The sequence below is a fragment of the Tiliqua scincoides genome, chromosome 2 (genome assembly GCF_035046505.1).
Source record: "Tiliqua scincoides isolate rTilSci1 chromosome 2, rTilSci1.hap2, whole genome shotgun sequence".
NCBI classification, from domain to species: Eukaryota; Metazoa; Chordata; class Lepidosauria; order Squamata; family Scincidae; genus Tiliqua; species Tiliqua scincoides.
The window spans coordinates 219,289,432-219,307,128 of record NC_089822.1 but is presented as its reverse complement, the minus strand read 5'-3'; the positions used below and the strand labels follow the sequence as shown (position 1 = coordinate 219,307,128).

The 17,697-nt window shown below is 45.4% G+C and overlaps 1 protein-coding gene across 1 annotated transcript in view; it reads left to right on the top strand.

The window, feature by feature from the left end:
- The window catches only part of ERC2 (ELKS/RAB6-interacting/CAST family member 2), a 501,410-nt gene that overhangs the window by 132,801 nt on the left and 350,912 nt on the right, over positions 1 to 17,697 (top strand). The gene's annotated exons all lie outside the window — the stretch shown is intronic.

Here is a 17,697-nt window from a genome sequence, read left to right as displayed (position 1 = left end):
GTGTTTCTACAAAATACTGTGAATGTGGATGCTAAAGAACAGAAGAAGATGAAAAAACACATGGGAAAAGTAGAAAAATAGAGGTGAAGTAAGAAAATTGCTCATAGTTTGCAACTAAAGGGGTGCTAAACCTCTTTATGTGATGCTAGAACATCTGAAACATTTTCATTGTCAACTTTTAATGCGTTATTCATGCTATATAATAAATTGTTTATTCTATCTTGCCTTAGGGATTTAGGGTGATTTTTTTTTTTGACCTTGGAATAGAATTTTTTTCCACTGAAATTAATGTAATACTTGTACTCATCTGGATTTTCAGGAAGGTACAGATGAAGAAGAGTGTGTTCACCATGATTAAATGAGGGTTCATTGTTGTAACTAAAGGAAACACTCAAGTTTTTTTAAGTTTTATGATATGGTTGCTGAACAAGCTAGAATCAGTACCCCTAAGGTTCACATCATACCTGGCTAGAGGCTCTTTACTGCATATAAAGAGAGCATCCATTTCTTCTATAGTTACAGGTTTGCCTTATTTCCCACTGTAAAAATTGGCAAGTTCATAGAACACATTTATTCTTTTTTGTTTCTGAAATAGACTCTGGAACAGACAAAAGGACATGGTGGGGTAGGCATAGCAGTTCTGCAGTACCCTACCCCCCCTTTATAATCTTATCCTTCAAGTTTTTTAATCTTATCTTCAAGTTTGGCCATAGTACTTTGAGGTTCATTTTTTAAAGCTTCTGCATAAAACATGTCACAGTGTAAGCTATTGGTCTAAGATTTGGGATAAATACTGTCAGTGCTAGTTACAGTTGCTCTGACATTTTTATGATTTGAGGTTTGATGCAAAGAATAATGGAAATGTTACCCAATTTGAGATTATTATGGACTGGTAAAGGATTGATTGGACAATCTGCCTGCAGGAGCATCCATTATCCCCATGTGGTCTAGATCTGATAAAGCCGATCACATGTATCACATTTCCACAAATCTTTTTTTATTGTGCTGCCAAATATTTTGAATAGTTGGAAATTAGAAGACTTCTGGGCATTGAGAAGGAACAATGAAATTCATTACTTAAATACCAGATATTGCATAGATCTGAATGTAACAATAGCTGAAACATTTATAGTTGGTGTTGTCAAACTATGTTTGATTTTCAGTATGTGAGGCTTTTGCAGTCTTTATCATGAATTTTTTTAATTTTGTGCTTGATTTTTTTAATGAAATTCCTTCTCAGCTCAATAGTGTTGGGGTCAGGGATTAGGGGCCTAATCCCATACAGTTGCAGTGCTTTTGTTGAGCTCCAGCGCCGGTGCTGGGTGTCACAAATGTGCTGTAAAGCACATCTGCAGCACTTAAAGAGGAGGGGCCACTGGCGTTGAACAAGCAACAGTTGATGCTGAGCCCCAGTCTGGCTTGGAGGGTTGGCTGGTACTGCAGCAGTGCCGGCTGGCGGTAAGTAGTATCAGGGCTGTGGGGAGTGGGTGGGCTGGCAGAGCTCTGCTCTGCTGGATCCTGAACTCCATGAACTCCATGTTGGGCTGGAAGGCCCATCACAGAGTCTTTCAAGTCTGCTCTAGCGAGATAGCCGGCACAGAATTGAGAAGCCCCTTAGTGGGGCTTGCGGTTTTCCCTGGAGGAAAAGGGGCCCCTTCCCCCAAGGAGACTCCTGGTGGCTTCCTGGCACCTGATGGATACAGCAGTAGCCGCTTTGGTGCCACTGCTCCAGCAGGCACTGTAAAGTTCAGGATTGGGCTGTAGGTCAGCATAGAAAACCTTCTGAGTATTGTCCAATATGATGTGTCTTGTGCTGTGTGTTACAAATTGTAAAACAATATCAAAGCTCCAGAGCCTATTGAACTGTATGGATCTTTTTCCTCTGTAAATGTTGATACTGACAGTGAAAGATATTTAGGGAAATGTGAATGGAACTGTTTAAATTATGTGATACATTTGCTGAATGACTTTAGTGTTTGTAATGCTACTTCAAACATGTAGTCTTTTTTCTCCATTTCCTATTTAGTGTCTTCAATATTTACTCCTTGATTTCTGATTTAATGCACCTGTCATAGGCACAGCTGATAGATTCTATCAAAATGCTAATTCTGTCAGGTGCAGTTCTTCCAGTTTTATGCTTGTGTGATGTAATAAACATCTTTGTAACTACAGAGATTATTGTAATTCATGTGTGTGGTGAAAAATGAGACTTGATAATTTATGTAGTGAGCGCAGCATATTTGAGAAGGCATTGAGAGCCTAATCCTATGCATGTCTACTCAGAAGTAAGTCCCATTATAGTCAATGGGTCTTACTCCCAGGTAAGTGTGGATTGATTGCAGCTTGAGGCATTACCATATTCAAGTTATTCAAGTGAAGAATAACTTACATTGGGCAAAATCCTGTCTGGAGGACATCTTCTAAAATCAGAGTAAGGATTACTGTATCTTTCACCAGGAGGGAATTCTTCAAGGGAAATGATATCCCTTTCTTGGTAAATAAACATCCACACTCCTTAGGACTGCTAATCAATAGTCTGACTCATTGTTCTTTACAGGCTCTGAGTCAGGATACAAGAAACAGAGCAAACAAACCACAGGCAGAGATTCAGTGCACTACTGCCATCACTGCATCTACTCTTGATAACATTATTTTCCCCACTGAAGTTGCTGCGTTAATGATGTTGACATCAAAGGAATACAGGGCAGGGGTGGAGAAGGTGGGGAAGCTAGATTGAGGAATGCAGAGTACACGATCACTGTCCTAGGTGATAGCACCCAATAATGTACTGGCACTCTTTCTCACATACTTAGTGACCCCTAATGAGTACTTAATTACTGAGTGGATATGTTGCAGCTGCTGCTCATTATTCATTGCCATCCCTATGTCTCTTGTCTCCCACAGGCAACTAGACAGCCATCTAACATGTACAGAGGCAATGATGCTCTTGACTGAGTGCCATGCAGGCCTCAAGTGGACCTGACTGTTCAGTGTCCTCCTGTCTCCCTGCCAGGGTTTCTGCTTGTGTGAAAAATCAAGCGATGTTTAGAAACTCTGGAGCCCATGCATAATTATGAGGAAAGGGATATGTTATGGTTTTGGCAATGTGGTTATGTTACTATAGTTACAGTACTTATATGGTTTAGGTATTTCTCTCTGGCATTAAAGGCTTGGGTTCTAATTCTGGTGCCTCTTTTTTTCTATCCAAAGGCTGTTTTTTGGCAGGACCTAACAGGTGGGCTTGCTTGCAATAGAGAACAGATTCTGTGCCATCTAAACAAATAAAGTTTTGTTCAATAAAAACTATATAGAGCTTCTGCAGACTGGCGCCTCTTTCTTCTCGAGCCACAGGAAGTGGGTGATTCTGATAAGAAGTTCCTGATTCCTCCCAGGAAGCACGACATAACCAGCTATCTCTGATGGCTCTTTCCATTTTACTATAGCGGGCACCCCATGGAAGATATTCCAAGGATGACACTTGTCATCTCCCATTTTTCATAGCTTTCTTCTTTCCTACTGAGTTGCAAGACAGTCCATAGTGTTGGTATGACCCTGCTCCATATCACCTTGGCTCTTACAAAATATTTGTTGTGATACGTGATCATGCAAACATGTATTCTATGGGTTCTGCTTATAAGCTTCTTATGCATTGGGTGATCTGTGTACTGAATTCTATATCTTTGGAGAATATCTTTGGAGAATTGTTAATAGGACAAATAAAACTTAATAGACAAATCACAGTCATGCAAGTGCCGTGTCAGTAAAACTTTCTGCTGTAGCATGAACTACTAGAAACTCACAGATGTAACCTGGTGTGTGTTTTAATACACTGATGTGTTTTTAGGTTTGGAATCAGAGTTTTCCTTCTCTTAGATGTCTCCCTATTCAACTTCCTGATAGCCACAAACCCCTCTCGTGCCCCTCCCCCTGCATCCCGTCTGCCTCACCACTGCTCCCTGTTCAACTTCCTGATACGCACAAACCCCTCTCCTGCCCCTCCCCCTGCATCCCGTCTGCCTCACCACTGCTCCCTGTTCAACTTCCTGTTACACACAAACCCCTCTCCTGCCCCTCCCCCTGCATCCCGTCTGCCTCACCACTGCTCCCTGTTCAACTTCCTGATACACACAAACCCCTCTCCTGCCCCTCCCCCTGCATCCCGTCTGCCTCACCACTGCTCCCTATTCAACTTCCTGATACACACGAAATGTGAACGAAAATGGCCAACGCCTGCTAGAGGTTTGCTGTCATCACGGTCTCTGTGTCAGCAACACGTTCTTCAACACGAAGCCCCAACATAGAGTCTCTTGGAAACACCCAAGATCAAAGCACTGGCACCAGCTTGACCTGATTCTCACCAGACGCTCCAGCCTTCCCAGCATCAAGATCACACACAGCTATGAGGGTGCTGCCTGTGACACCGACCACTCGCTGGTGTGCAGCAGAGTGAAACTGCAAACAAAGCGACTGTATCACACAAAAAGGGAAGGAAGACCTCGCATTGATACGAGCAAGACCCAGGATCAGAGAAAAGTGGAGGAATTTGCACGAGCGCTTGAGGAATCTCTTCCAGGCCCGGTCGATGCAAACGCATCCAACAGATGGGAACATTTCAAGAATGCCGTTTACAACACCGCCTTGTCCATATTTGGTAAGAAGACCAACAAGACAGCAGACTGGTTTGAAGCCCACTCTGAGGAGTTGACACTAGTCATTGAGGAAAAGAGGAGAGCTCAAGCAGCATACAAGGCCTGTCCCAGTGAGCGCAACCTGCAGGTCCTCCGAGGTGCTCGCAGCAAAGTCCAGCAGACTGCCAGGAGATGTACTAATGACTACTGGCTCCAGCTCTGTTCCGAGATACAGATAGCAGCTGACACGGGCAACATCAAGGGGATGTATGATGGTATCAAGCAGGCCCTAGGTCCAACGCAGAAGAAAATTGCCCCTCTGAAGTCTGCAACAGGCGAGGTCATCCAGGATCGGGTGCAGCAGATGGAACGCTGGGTGCAGCACTACTCTGAGCTATATTCCAGAGAAAATGTAGTCACCAAAGAAGCGCTGAACAACATTGAGTGCCTGCCTGTGCTGGAGGAGCTTGACAGTGAACCAACCCTAGAAGAACTTCACGTGGCCCTGGACTCCCTTGCCTTTGGCAAGGCACCTGGAAAAGACAGCATCCCTGCTGAAGTCCTAAAGTTCTGCAAAGAGATCATCGCTACTGAGCTGCACGAAATCCTCTGTCTCTGCTGGAGAGAAGGTGAAGTACCTCAAGACATGAGGGATGCAAACATCATCACGCTGTACAAGAACAAAGGTGACGGGTGACTGCAACAACTACCGTGGCATCTCTCTCCTTAGCGTTGTAGGAAAGTTGTTTGCCCGAGTTGCACTAAAGAGGCTCCAGGTACTTGCAGAGAGCGTTTATCCAGAATCACAGTGCGGATTCCGAGCCAGCAGGTCCACCACTGATATGGTATTCTCCCTTAGACAACTGCAGGAGAAATGCAGGGAATAATAATAATAATAATAACTTTATTTCTACCCCGCCTTTCTCCCCGAAGGGACTCAAGGCGGCTTACAACATATTAAAAACAATTTAAAAAACAAATAAAAACATATTAACACATACTAAAAACAGCATCAGAGTAAAAAAAAATAGGTAAAAAGAGCATAGAGCAGCAGCAAGTCATAAAAGAATCAGGCCTGTAAAAAAAATATTAAAAGATGTTAAAAAGATGTTAAAAGGCCAAGAACTCAGAAGGCCTGTTTAAACAGAAGGGTCTTCAGGCCTTGCCGAAAGGTCTCAAGAGAGGGAGCCATTCTTAAGTCAAGGGGAAGGGAGTTCCATAGCGTTGGTGCCACTACTGAGAAGGCCCTATTTCTTGCAGCCGCCCCACGTACCTACCTAGGCGGCGGCACTTGTAAGAAGGCCTTCTCTGATGACCTGAGAGGGCGAGCCGGATTGTACGGGAGCAGGCGATCTCTAAGATACCCTGGTCCAGAGCAGTATAGGGCTTTAAAGGTCAATACCAGCACCTTGAATTGGGCCCGGAAACGAATGGGCAGCCAGTGCAGCCGCTGGAGAAGCGGACTGACAGGGTCGAACCGCCTACCTCCAGTAACCACACGGGCCGCCGCATTCTGCACTAGTTGCAGTTTCCGAACTGTCTTCAAGGGCTGGCCCACATAGAGTGCGTTACAGTAATCTAATCTCAATGTCACCGAGGCATGGATCACCGTGGCCAGGTCTGCACGATCCAAGTACGGCCGCAGCTGGCGCACCAGCCGAAGCTGAGCGAAGGCCCCCCTTGCCACAGCCGCCACCTGAGAATCCAGGAGCAGCTGCGAGTCCAGGTGGACCCCCAAGCTGCGGACCTGCTCCTTCAGAGGGAGTGCAACCCCATTCAGGGCAAGCCGATAGTCCAGCACCTGCATCGAGGATTTCCTAACCAGGAGAGCCTCTGTCTTATCCGGATTTAATTTCAGCTTGTTAGCCCCCATCCAGATCCTCACTGCCTCCAGACAGCGCTCCAGGTCCTCAACCGCCACCCTGGAGTCTGGAGGAAAGGAGAGATAGAGCTGGGTGTCATCAGCATATTGATGGCACCCCACTCCAAACCCCCGGATGACCTCTCCCAGTGGTTTCATGTAGATGTTAAATAGCATGGGGGACAGAATTGAGCCCTGTGGCACCCCGCATCTCAAGGGCCAGGGTGTCGAACAGGCATCCCCCAGCACCACCATCTGGGACCGACCCTCCAAGTAGGAGCGGAACCACCGCAAAACAGTGCCTCCAGCACCCAACTCGGCCAATCGGCCCAGAAGGATACCATGGTCGATGGTATCGAAAGCCGCTGAGAGGTCCAGCAGGACCAACAGGGACGCACTCCCCCTGTCCAGTCCCCGGCGTAGGTCATCCACCAAGGCGACCAAGGCGGATTCCGTCCCAAAGCCCGGCCTGAAGCCAGATTGAAAAGGATCCAGATAATCCGCTTCATCCAAGACCCTCTGGAGTTGGGACGCCACCACCCGCTCAATTACCTTGCCCAGAAACGGGATGTTGGAGACTGGCCGGTAGTTATCCAACACAGTGGAATCCAGGGAGGGCTTTTTCAGGAGGGGGCGAACCACCGCCCGTTTCAAAGCGAGTGGTAACGTCCCCTCCATCAAGGAAGAGATGACCACCCTCCCTGTCCACTCAGCCAGCCCACCCCGGGCAGCTCTTATCAACCAAGCTGGGCAAGGGTCAAGCAGGCAGGCAGATGGCCTCACACTCCAAAGGAGTCTCTCCACATCCTCAGGCTGTACAAGCTGAAAAGAATCCCACAACACAGGACAAGCAGTTGCCAAGGGGACATCATCAGACACTGTCAATGTGGCATCCAAGTTGTGATGAATACGATCGATTTTGTCTGCAAAATGTTGCACAAACACGTCACAGCGGCTGACCGTGTATTCCTCCTGGTCTACTGGGGGGGGCTGATGAAGGAGGCCCCGCACCACACAGAACAGCTCTGCCTTGCGGTTGTCAGCAGACGCAATGGTAGCAGAGAAGAACGATCTCTTCGCTGCTACCACCGCCACGGAATAGGCTCTATAATGGGCTCTACTCCGTGTCCGGTCGGATTCATCCCGAGTTTTCTGCCACCGTCGCTCTAGACGCCTGCCCTGCCGCTTCATCCTTCGCAGCTCCTCAGTGAACCAAGGAGCCGCTCCGAGTCTGCGACGTGGCAGAGGTCGCTCCGGAGCAATCTCATCCACTGCCCTGGTCATTTCCCCATTCCAGAGGTCAACCAGGGCCTCAGATGAGACGCCAGTCTTGGCAGTGGGGAAATCCCCCAGAGCCCTCAGGAAACCTTCAGGATCCATTAGCCTCCGGGGGCGGACCATAGAAAACGGTCCCCCGCCTCTGCGGAGGTAGGAAGTCGCAACAAGCCTAAACCTTACCAGGAAGTGATCTGTCCATGACAACGGAGTGATCTCGATCTCCTCTACGTCCAGATCACTGCCCCCATGCCCAGCTGTAAACACCAGGTCCAGCACGTGTCCTGCAGTATGTGTCGGAACAACAACAGGGAACAACGACAGCCACTCTTTATAGCCTTCATAGATCTCACAAAGGCTTTCGACCTGGTCAGCAGGGACGGCCTCTTCAAGATTCTCCCCAAGATCGGATGTCCACCCAGGCTCCTCAGCATCATCAGATCCTTCCACAAGGACATGAAGGGCACTGTTGTTTTCGATGACTCCACATCAGACCCCTTTGACATCCGAAGCGGAGTGAAGCAGGGCTGTGTTCTTGCACCAATCTTGTTTGGGATTTTCTTCACTGTCCTGCTGAAGCAGGCCTTTGGAACTGCAACAGAAGGCATCTATCTCCGGACCAGATCAGAAGGAAAGCTCTTCAACCTCTCCAGACTGAGAGCAAAGTCCAAAGTCCAGCTGAAATGTCTTCGTGACTTCCTCTTTGCCGACGATGCAGCTGTCGCTACCCACTCTGCCAAAGATCTCCAGCAGCTCATGGATCGTTTTAGCAAGGCCTGCCAAGATTTTGGACTGACAATCAGCCTGAAGAAAACACAGGTCGTGATTCAGGATGTGGACTCACCTCCCTGCATTACAATCTCTGCGCATGAACTGGAGGTTGTCCATGACTTTGTGTACCTTGGCTCAACGATCTCCGACACTCTTTCTCTCGATACTGAGCTAAACAAACACATCGGTAAAGCAGCTACCACGTTTTCCAGACTCACAAAGAGAGTCTGGTCCAACAAGAAGCTGACGGAACATACCAAGATCCAGGTCTACAGAGCTTGCGTCCTGAGTACACTTCTGTACTGCAGCGAGTCATGGACTCTCCGCTCACAACAGGAGAGGAAACTGAACGCTTTCCACATGCGCTGCCTCCGACGCATTCTCGGCATCACCTGGCTGGACAAAGTTCCTAACAACACAGTCCTGGAACGTGCTGGAATCTCTAGCATGTATGCACTGCTGAAACAGAGACGCCTGCGTTGGCTCAGTCAAGTCGTGAGAATGGATGATGGGCGGATCCCAAAGGATCTCCTCTATGGTGAACTCGTGCAAGGAAAGCGCCCTACAGGTAGACCACAGCTGCGATACAAGGACATCTGCAAGAGGGATCTGAAGGCCTTAGGGATGGACCTCAACAAGTGGGAAACCCTGGCCTCTGAGCGGTCCGCTTGGAGGCAGGCTGTGCAGCATGGCCTTTCCCAGTTTGAAGAGACACTTTGCCAACAGTCTGAGGCAAAGAGGCAAAGAAAGAAGGCCCATAGCCAGGGAGACAGACCAGGGACAGACTGCACTTGCTCCCGTTGTGGAAGGGATTGTCACTCCCGGATTGGCCTTTTCAGCCACACTAGACGCTGTGCCAGAACCACCTTTCAGAGCGTGATACCATAGTCTTTCGAGACTGAAGTTGCCAATACAACATAATATATACAACTTTTTTTATCTGACTACTATTTTTATGATGTTAATATGCTTTTATCTGTTTTTAAATTGTTTTTTAATTTGTTTTAACCTTGTTGTAAACCACCTTGAGTCCTTCCGGGGAGAAAGGTGGGGTAGAAATAATAATAAAAATTATTATTATTAGAGTTATGATTTGTGCAATTTTTTCAGTAACATCAATTTGTTCTCTCTACATTAATCCCTAAAGAGGCTGATATCATTTAGATATTTCTTCAGTCCAAGGTACTGCACACGTGTGTGTGTGTGTGTGTGTGTGTGTGTGTGTGTAAAATTTTGTGGCAGATTTTCTTTAGTAGCTAAACATAGCGTTGTAGCCCCATCATGTACATCTCTAAGTTCTTAGAATTGGAAACTAACCACAACCAATGCCGTAAATTAGCTAAGAAGTCACTGTAGCTCAAACAGGTATTTTTTATTTGTTTCTCAGGAACCCCAGCACTCTCTGGATAAGGCAGTGGTACCCAGTTTTATTGGGTGGGTCTGGGGTAGTCTGTGCGCTTAAAGTCTGCAACAGAAAGAATGTTCTCATTTTCCCTTGCTTTTCTGATGATGGACCCACAAGCAGAAAAGGTTTTTTCTTTTTTTTTTTCTCATCTTGTGCGATTGTTAGGCAATCCTAAGTGAGGGTGGAGAATTTACACACGAGAGAGGGAGTGTGAGATTTTGTCCTGCTTCTGCTCCTCACACCTCTTCTGGTCTAGAGGTTATTTCCATGAACTAGAACAAATGAAATTTCACATAATTTTATGGCTACATTAGATGTGCATGCAAATTTTGCTTTTAGGGACCCAATCCAAATTTGCAGGACCAGTGCAGCCCCAAAATACAGGAACAAACATTCCCTTACCTTGAGGAGGTCTCTGTCAGTGCCCCTCCACCACAGGATGCAGCAGACACTGTTGGCATGGCTGTATCAGCACTGGAAAGTTGGATAGGACTGGGCCCTAAGTGTGCTTCCAAGGAGAAACTCCTCTTTTCTTGATAAAGCCTGCTGGGTGGGGGGCATCTCAGTTGGTTGCTTCCTGTAACCAAGATGGAAGGGGAGGTGTTAACTGTCCCTCCCAATCTGTATTAAAAGTGAACATTACCCCCTGAAGCAGTAGTTGGTCTGTTTTATTTAAAAATGTAGAGTTTGTGGTTGAAAGCATGCTTAAATAGCACACATTTGTGTACCTTTCTGAGACAAATGGAGGATGCAGGGGGGAGGGGGAAGAGAGGGGATTGTGGGTATCTGGAAATTGGAGAGAGAGAGCAGGACTGAGACAAGTGGGAAACCCTGGCCTCTGAGCGGCCCGCTTGGAGGCAGGCTGTGCAGCATGGCCTTTCCCAGTTTGAAGAGACACTTTGCCAACAGTCTGAGGCTAAGAGGCAAAGAAGGAAGGCCCATAGCCAGGGAGACAGACCAGGGACAGACTGCACTTGCTCCCGGTGTGGAAGGGATTGTCACTCCCGAATCGGCCTTTTCAGCCACACTAGATGCTGTTCCAGAACAACTTTCAGAGCGCGATACCATAGTCTTTCGAGACTGAAGGTTGCCAACAGTGGTGTGTACCTTTCGAATGCTGCCCGTAAACACTTTGCCAGGGACCGAGGAAAAACCATAGTGGATGGGGGTTTTGGAAGGCATTTCACTCTCTTCTGAGTCAGCATTATGTAGCCTGTTTCTCAACTGTCTGTAGGTTGGCATTGGTCTGGAACCAATATCTTGTTTGCTTCTATCTGAAGTGTGTCTGGGACAAAATCTGCAATAGGATGTTCTGATCTGGGCAGAACATACACCTTTCCCACCCTATTTTGGAATTATATTTTTGTTTGAGCATTTCAACTGTAAGCAGAATTTCAAATTATAACAGTGCACTCCTATGAATGTCTAAATTTTAAAGTGCAGACAGGCTTTTCATACTGAGATAGTGAAATAGATTTGATTGTCATCAAAGCCATCTGTGTTGTGGAGGTGTTGAATTGCGATTGCATGTGCTTTCAACCTGATTCTATGTCTTTAGCAATTTTTGGCTGGGAGTCGATGGAGCAAAATTGACAGCATGGGGCAAAGAGAACTCTTTCTAGAGAAACAACCAACTGTGATAGATAGGTGCACAAAGACACAGGGCCCAGTTCTATCCAAATTTCTAGCACTGGTGCAGCCACAATGCAGCCCCAAGGTAAGGGTACAAACATTCCCTTATCTTGAGGAGGCCTTTGTGACTGCCTCACCACCACAGGATGCAGTGTATGCCCCATTGGCATGGCTGCGCCAGTACTGGAAAATTGGATAGGATTGGGCCCACAATCTTTTTGCACTTTGTATACCTAGATGCCCTGGCATATCTTTGTATATCTTTTGCACAATGGTATACCTAGATGCCCTGGCACCCAGGGAAGTGACATCCCAACGTCTCAATCTCATGTGACAAAATGTCACTTCTGGTTTTCTCCTGGAGGGGAAGGCACTGGCTCCAGTGGTGGCAATGGCTTCACAGTGCGGCTGATGCCCCCTTCAGGTGGAAGCTTCTATAGGAGAAGGAACGGGGGCAGCAACCAGACTGCAAAACCACTGCCATCAAATCTTCCTCCTCTGGGAAAACCTGGAAGTGATGTCATGATGTGACTTCCAGGTTCTCCCACAGAAGGAGGCGCTGGTGGCCTTGTAGTCTGGCTGCTGCCCCCGTTCCTTCTCCTGTGGAGGCTTCCATTTGAAGATGACACTCCTTGAAGGGGCTCCACCTGAAGGGGACACCACTTTGGAGAATGAACTGGGGCAGCCATTTTGCAAAGTTGTTGAAACACAAGGTGGCAGATTTGTGTTCTGGCTGCCACCTGGATGTTCCTTCTGCTCAGTGGCATGGTGCTCTTTTCAGTTGGCTTCCAGGGCAGGTGTCCACACCTACCATACGCTGGATTCACCCCTGCTTTTATACAACAGTCACCGCTACACAACAAGAATCACACGTTTGCAAAATATACCCTGAAGGGTTGAAACTCAAGCTAGGCAACTGGCATTCACTGGAAGAGAGAACTGTGCTGTGAACATATAACCTTAACTCTTGCCAGGCTTATCTTGCTTAACTTGAGTGCCAACAGCATTTGCATCCGGCCAGAAACTTCAGTAAAATGCACACTTTTAGGTGGGGATAAGATGAAATAGCTGCAAAAATGTAGATCCTAAGTAGCATGTGTAAAACTTCATACTGAGCATTTCACAGAGCAGTCATTCAAATTCTGTTGCTTTTCCTATGCATACAAAAAATAAACTTTGAAGACTGACATTCCAGCTGTGCTTGATTCCAAAGTGCGTGGAACTCAGTTGTTGGCATTTTAAATGTAATCCTCAGATAGTATACCTTGCAACCTGACACAGTAAGCTTAGGGGAACCTTCAGAGAGAGAGAAAAAATCCCTATTAGATCAACCTGTTAATCTTAATTTTCAAGGCTGATGAATGAGAGGCCCCTTTTGGGTTAGGCAGAAGGCTTTATCCAGTGAAGACTTTGTCCATCTTATTCTGAAAAACAGCCCTTTTGAGATCAAAAGATTGCACATTGCTTATGAACAAAAATTGGACCAGTCTCTACAGTCACCTGATCATGCAAGTTCATTTGGAGTGATTTTCAGAAGAAGACATTTTCTCTGCCTCAGATTATAACAGCTTTATAAAACATTCAGAATTTAATATCAGTAATTTTTGAATCAAAATATTCTTCAGATGAATCCTGGAAAATAAAAGGAATGATATTCACAGAAAGTGACACCACACTAGTGTGTCTTAATTCTAAAAAAAGAAACTATAGAATAAATTATATGCAGAACAATGTATGCCTTGTGGGAGCCTATAAACATTTGAATCTCATTGGAAGGGTTTCCTACACAGAATAATAAACTGCAAGTCATTTTCTGATCGTCTCCAGAATTCTGTTGTCTGCTGAATTTTTCCAGCAGGAATAAAAGCTTTTAAGTAAGTTTGATTTATACTGCAAACAGGGAAAGTATTATGAGGCAAGGCTCCATATTATGATAGACATCTAGGAATACTCATCTCTGGCAGCCTATATGTCTTTGACTATAGGAGTGGAATCTCTGGCTTGTTTCCATGGGTGATGTATGACGCTCAGTTCTTACGCCAATTTATCCTAAGTAGCCTTTGGGAGCTGTTCAGTTTTAAAACTCACTGTAATATTTGTTGATGAGATCATGGCAGGAGTGCTCTTTTGAATGGCCAGTTCCTTCCCAACCCCAGTATCTTGACACAATGTGGCTGTCAGATATTTTGAGGACATTACACATTAATGTTTAAACTTTCTTGACTGATTTGCTTCTCATTTTAGGGCCAACTTGGATGTTACTGTATACGCAGGGATTACAGAAGCGGCATTTACGAAGACTTCTGCGTTCCCTGAATTTAGAATAATGTCTGAATTGGCCTGCAAGTATCAGTAGAGACTTACAGACAAGGGGCAATTCAGCCAAAGTTGAAGCACTTTTAAGTCTCATTTATTTCAATGGGAGAGTTAAGCACATTCAGTATCTAAAAATGCTTAACTTTGGCCGCATCATGCCTTTAGTAATAAAGATACTTCTGAAAATGTGTAACTTTTTCTATTAGCTTTATTACTCCAAACAATAAAGATAAAAGGTAATTCAAAAACTGGATAAAAAATGCATATCAAAATTGTATTCATAGCCTATAAAATACTTTAAAACAGTGTTTCTCAACCAGTGGTATGGGTACCACCAGTGGGACTTGAGGTGGTGTTGGTGGTACTCGCAAAACCCCTGGACACCTGCCGCCTGGCATTGAGACCTGGAAGGGGATGCAACTGACAGCAGTAGGAGGCTTGGCTTGGTGGACAGAGTTCCAATGCAGGCTTTTCCCATGTTTGAAAAATCCTCCTGTCCACTCTGAACCTCTTACTGGTGTTGGTTGTGTCGCATCTGGCCTCCCAACCCAGAAGTAACTGGTGATGATGCCTTTCTGATGGTACTTCAAATAGGTGAACCATGTGATGTATGGCAGAGGACAGACCTTGAGAAACACTGCTTTAAAATAATAAGCAAAATCCACTAGTAATAGAATCCACTAGTAGCACAGTTGCAAAGGAGGTGGAAAAACTGTAGATGTAGAATTTACAAGTCCTGATCCTTCAACTGTACTGTGCATCCAGAGCTCCTTGGGAGTGGGGTGATACGGGGATGGGAAGTTCTGGAATTCAGTACTTCATGCAGACCTTATCTGAGACACTGAAATGCTTGGAGCAGTCCTTATTGTATGCAGTTCTGTTGATACACTAAAGTCTCATACACATGGAGATTAGGGGGTGAAGGTAGATGTACTATAAAGAGAACATGACTTCACCCATGGGGGGGCAATTCACAATTGCAATGAGAGACAGTCACACGCTGGCTCTGCTGACAGTCCTATCCCATCCTCATTTATTGTACAGAATATTATTTAAATATTTTAAGGCAGCGGTTCTCAAACTTTTAGGGAGATTTACTCCCTAAGTAAGTCTTTATGGGGGAGGTTTCCAGGAGGTGCTTTGCTATCACTTGCTGTGAAGATTCTAGGTATCGGGGAGCCGTACAGAGGCCTGTGCAGGGCTCCCTGCACCTCCTGGAGCTTCCAACAGCCCTACCTACATTACAGTAGATTAAAGCAGCCCCCTCACCCCCACAGCAACGCAATTCTGAGGATCACTTTGCTGCCTTTGCCCCTTACTCCAACCCTCAAAGGGATGGGGGAAGCTTTACATGAACTGGAGGGTCACAACCCATCAGTTTGAGAACCACTGTTTTAAGGTCTTTATTCCTGAATGTTGGTGTTAACTTGGGGGGGGGGGAAATCTGTTAAAGAGGAGAGGACAGTCATGTACCAACTTTCTCCTCTTCCAGCTCTCATCCCAGTTAATGGGGTTTTGGTAGCTGGTCTCATGGCCCACTCATGCCTGAAACTTGCTATGTAATAACAAATGGGTCAATAATAAAAACATAATCATCTGGGATTTGATTGTGGATGAACAGACCAACTTGGCTTGCGTTACAGAGACCAGTAGATGAAGATGTGTGCAGTGGGCCTGCACTGCATTCAGTGCACGTTTGGGACCAGAAGCAGCACAACCTGAGGTAAGGGGAAAACTGTGCAGTGTTGCACTGCACAGGCCCCATTGGGTCTAACTCAGATCTGCGCCAAGGTGGTGCAGATTTGAGCAGAACAGAGCGACCAGGGGCCACTTCATGCTGTCCAGGAACGGGGTCAGGATTCAGCATAATTGCTTGATCCTAATCCTGCCTCCTGCTCCCCACACACCTGCCCCTGGGAATGCCCGCCGCCCACCCTCCCCCACCCTGAAATGCCTCCTCCCCATGCCCCCCCGACCCCTGCATTGGCTGAGCTCAGTCGACACAAACTTATCCTGCAGGACCTTGATCCGGCATGGGAAGGCCAGCGCTGACTCCTAAGTCAGCGCAAACGTGTCTTGTGGCACGTTTGCAACATCCTCTGGGTCGGCACAAGTGACTTGCGCCAGCCTAACCTAGAGGTTAGGATTGCGCTCTTAGTCTTTCAGATTTCAAAGTGCTGCAGCAATTAAGGCTTTAAGAATGGAAAGACAGAATTGTGGTAGTCTACTGTGATTCTATCCACCTGTGTAGGTATTCTAACCAAGAAGATGTTGAGTTTTTGTTTTTCTGAACCTGGGTATTTGAGACAGAGTGGGGATTATGTTGGTGTATTTCCTACCAACAGTAGGAAGAGTAGTAGAGGTATTAGCAGAGGTGTGACTTTTCAGTGATAACAAAATAAAAACACATAACACAGCTTTCTGCACTTCTCATTTTTGTTAAAAAACAAAAACAAAACACCTCTACATTTTGGTCACTGGTTGAGCTGGACTGGGGGGGAGCGAAGTGCATGGATAATGACTGCGGGCGGCAGCATCTGCTGACACTATACCACCTATATCACCTACCTAGTACACTTCTAAAGCAATTTTAATTTATAATTATAATTTATAAAAATGAGTCTTTGGAATAAAAGCATATAACACCACTTTCTGCACTTTTCATTTTTGTAAAAAAAAATGAAATCTGAAAAAATAAAAATGAAAAATCACTCCTTTAGTTATTAGAGCATGCAACATTATAATATTGTGTTATGGCATGCAGAATGGTAACCTGTCCGATCTCATTTAAGAATGAATAATTTGCTTAGAAAATTATTCTATTGCAGTACTTTTCCTTACACCAGTTACAGAAACATCGCCAGTAGTTTTACTGACAGTAGCAAAAGGTTGGTCCCTTTGGATAGTAGGGAATAAACCAATATTCCATCCAGTGCAGCTTCTTATTAGCTCTGCATGCAATTTAATTGCGATAATGTCGGTATTAACTCACTTTGTGGTTTTGTGTGTGGTATACACTGTCTTGCGCAGTTTGGCTACAGCAGTGATTACCAAATGGTTGATCATTATGTTGACCAGTGGGTTCACTTGTGAACACATCATAACATTTTATCCCACCAATCCCTTCATTAGAGGATGGGATTGGTGGGATAAAAGTTCTTTTGGTTGCCAGTCATAGTAAGATACTGAATCTCTGTTACTGGAAAGCTAATAGATGCTGGAGCCAAAAAGACAATTTCTATCAACAAGCTTTCAGAAAGAAAAAGGAAAAAAAAAATAGTGAGACTGAAAATATCTCAACTTTTCTTTAATCTGAAAGTGTTATTAAACTATAGATGTAGTCCTAAGAATTCTTCAGTTAAACCCCATTGATGCAAATAGGTCGGGCTCTTGTTCAACACCTGTTCTTTTCACTGTGGCCAGTATGCACCCAGGACGCATTCCTGCTCCCCGGGACCTTGAATCAATTTTCTCATTACAGAGAACTGCACTACATTACAGAGAACTCATTACATGTACTGCACTACTGCATATGTGCAGTAACAGCATTCTGTTTCCTTCATTGTATGTAAACACCCTTGTCCTTAAATGTATTAATTTGGAAGCCTTGCTGAAATTACTGGGACTTACTTCCAAGTAAATATGTTTATGAACTGTGTTTCAAGTTCCAAAAATACATTGCGAAGGAGAAGTTGCACCAGCATAAGAAAGCAACTTTAGACGGTTCTGCATCAACTGACTACATAATTGCTATTCTGAAAATGTCAAATTTGAATGTAATCTCTCTAAATTGCTTGTTTCAAATATCA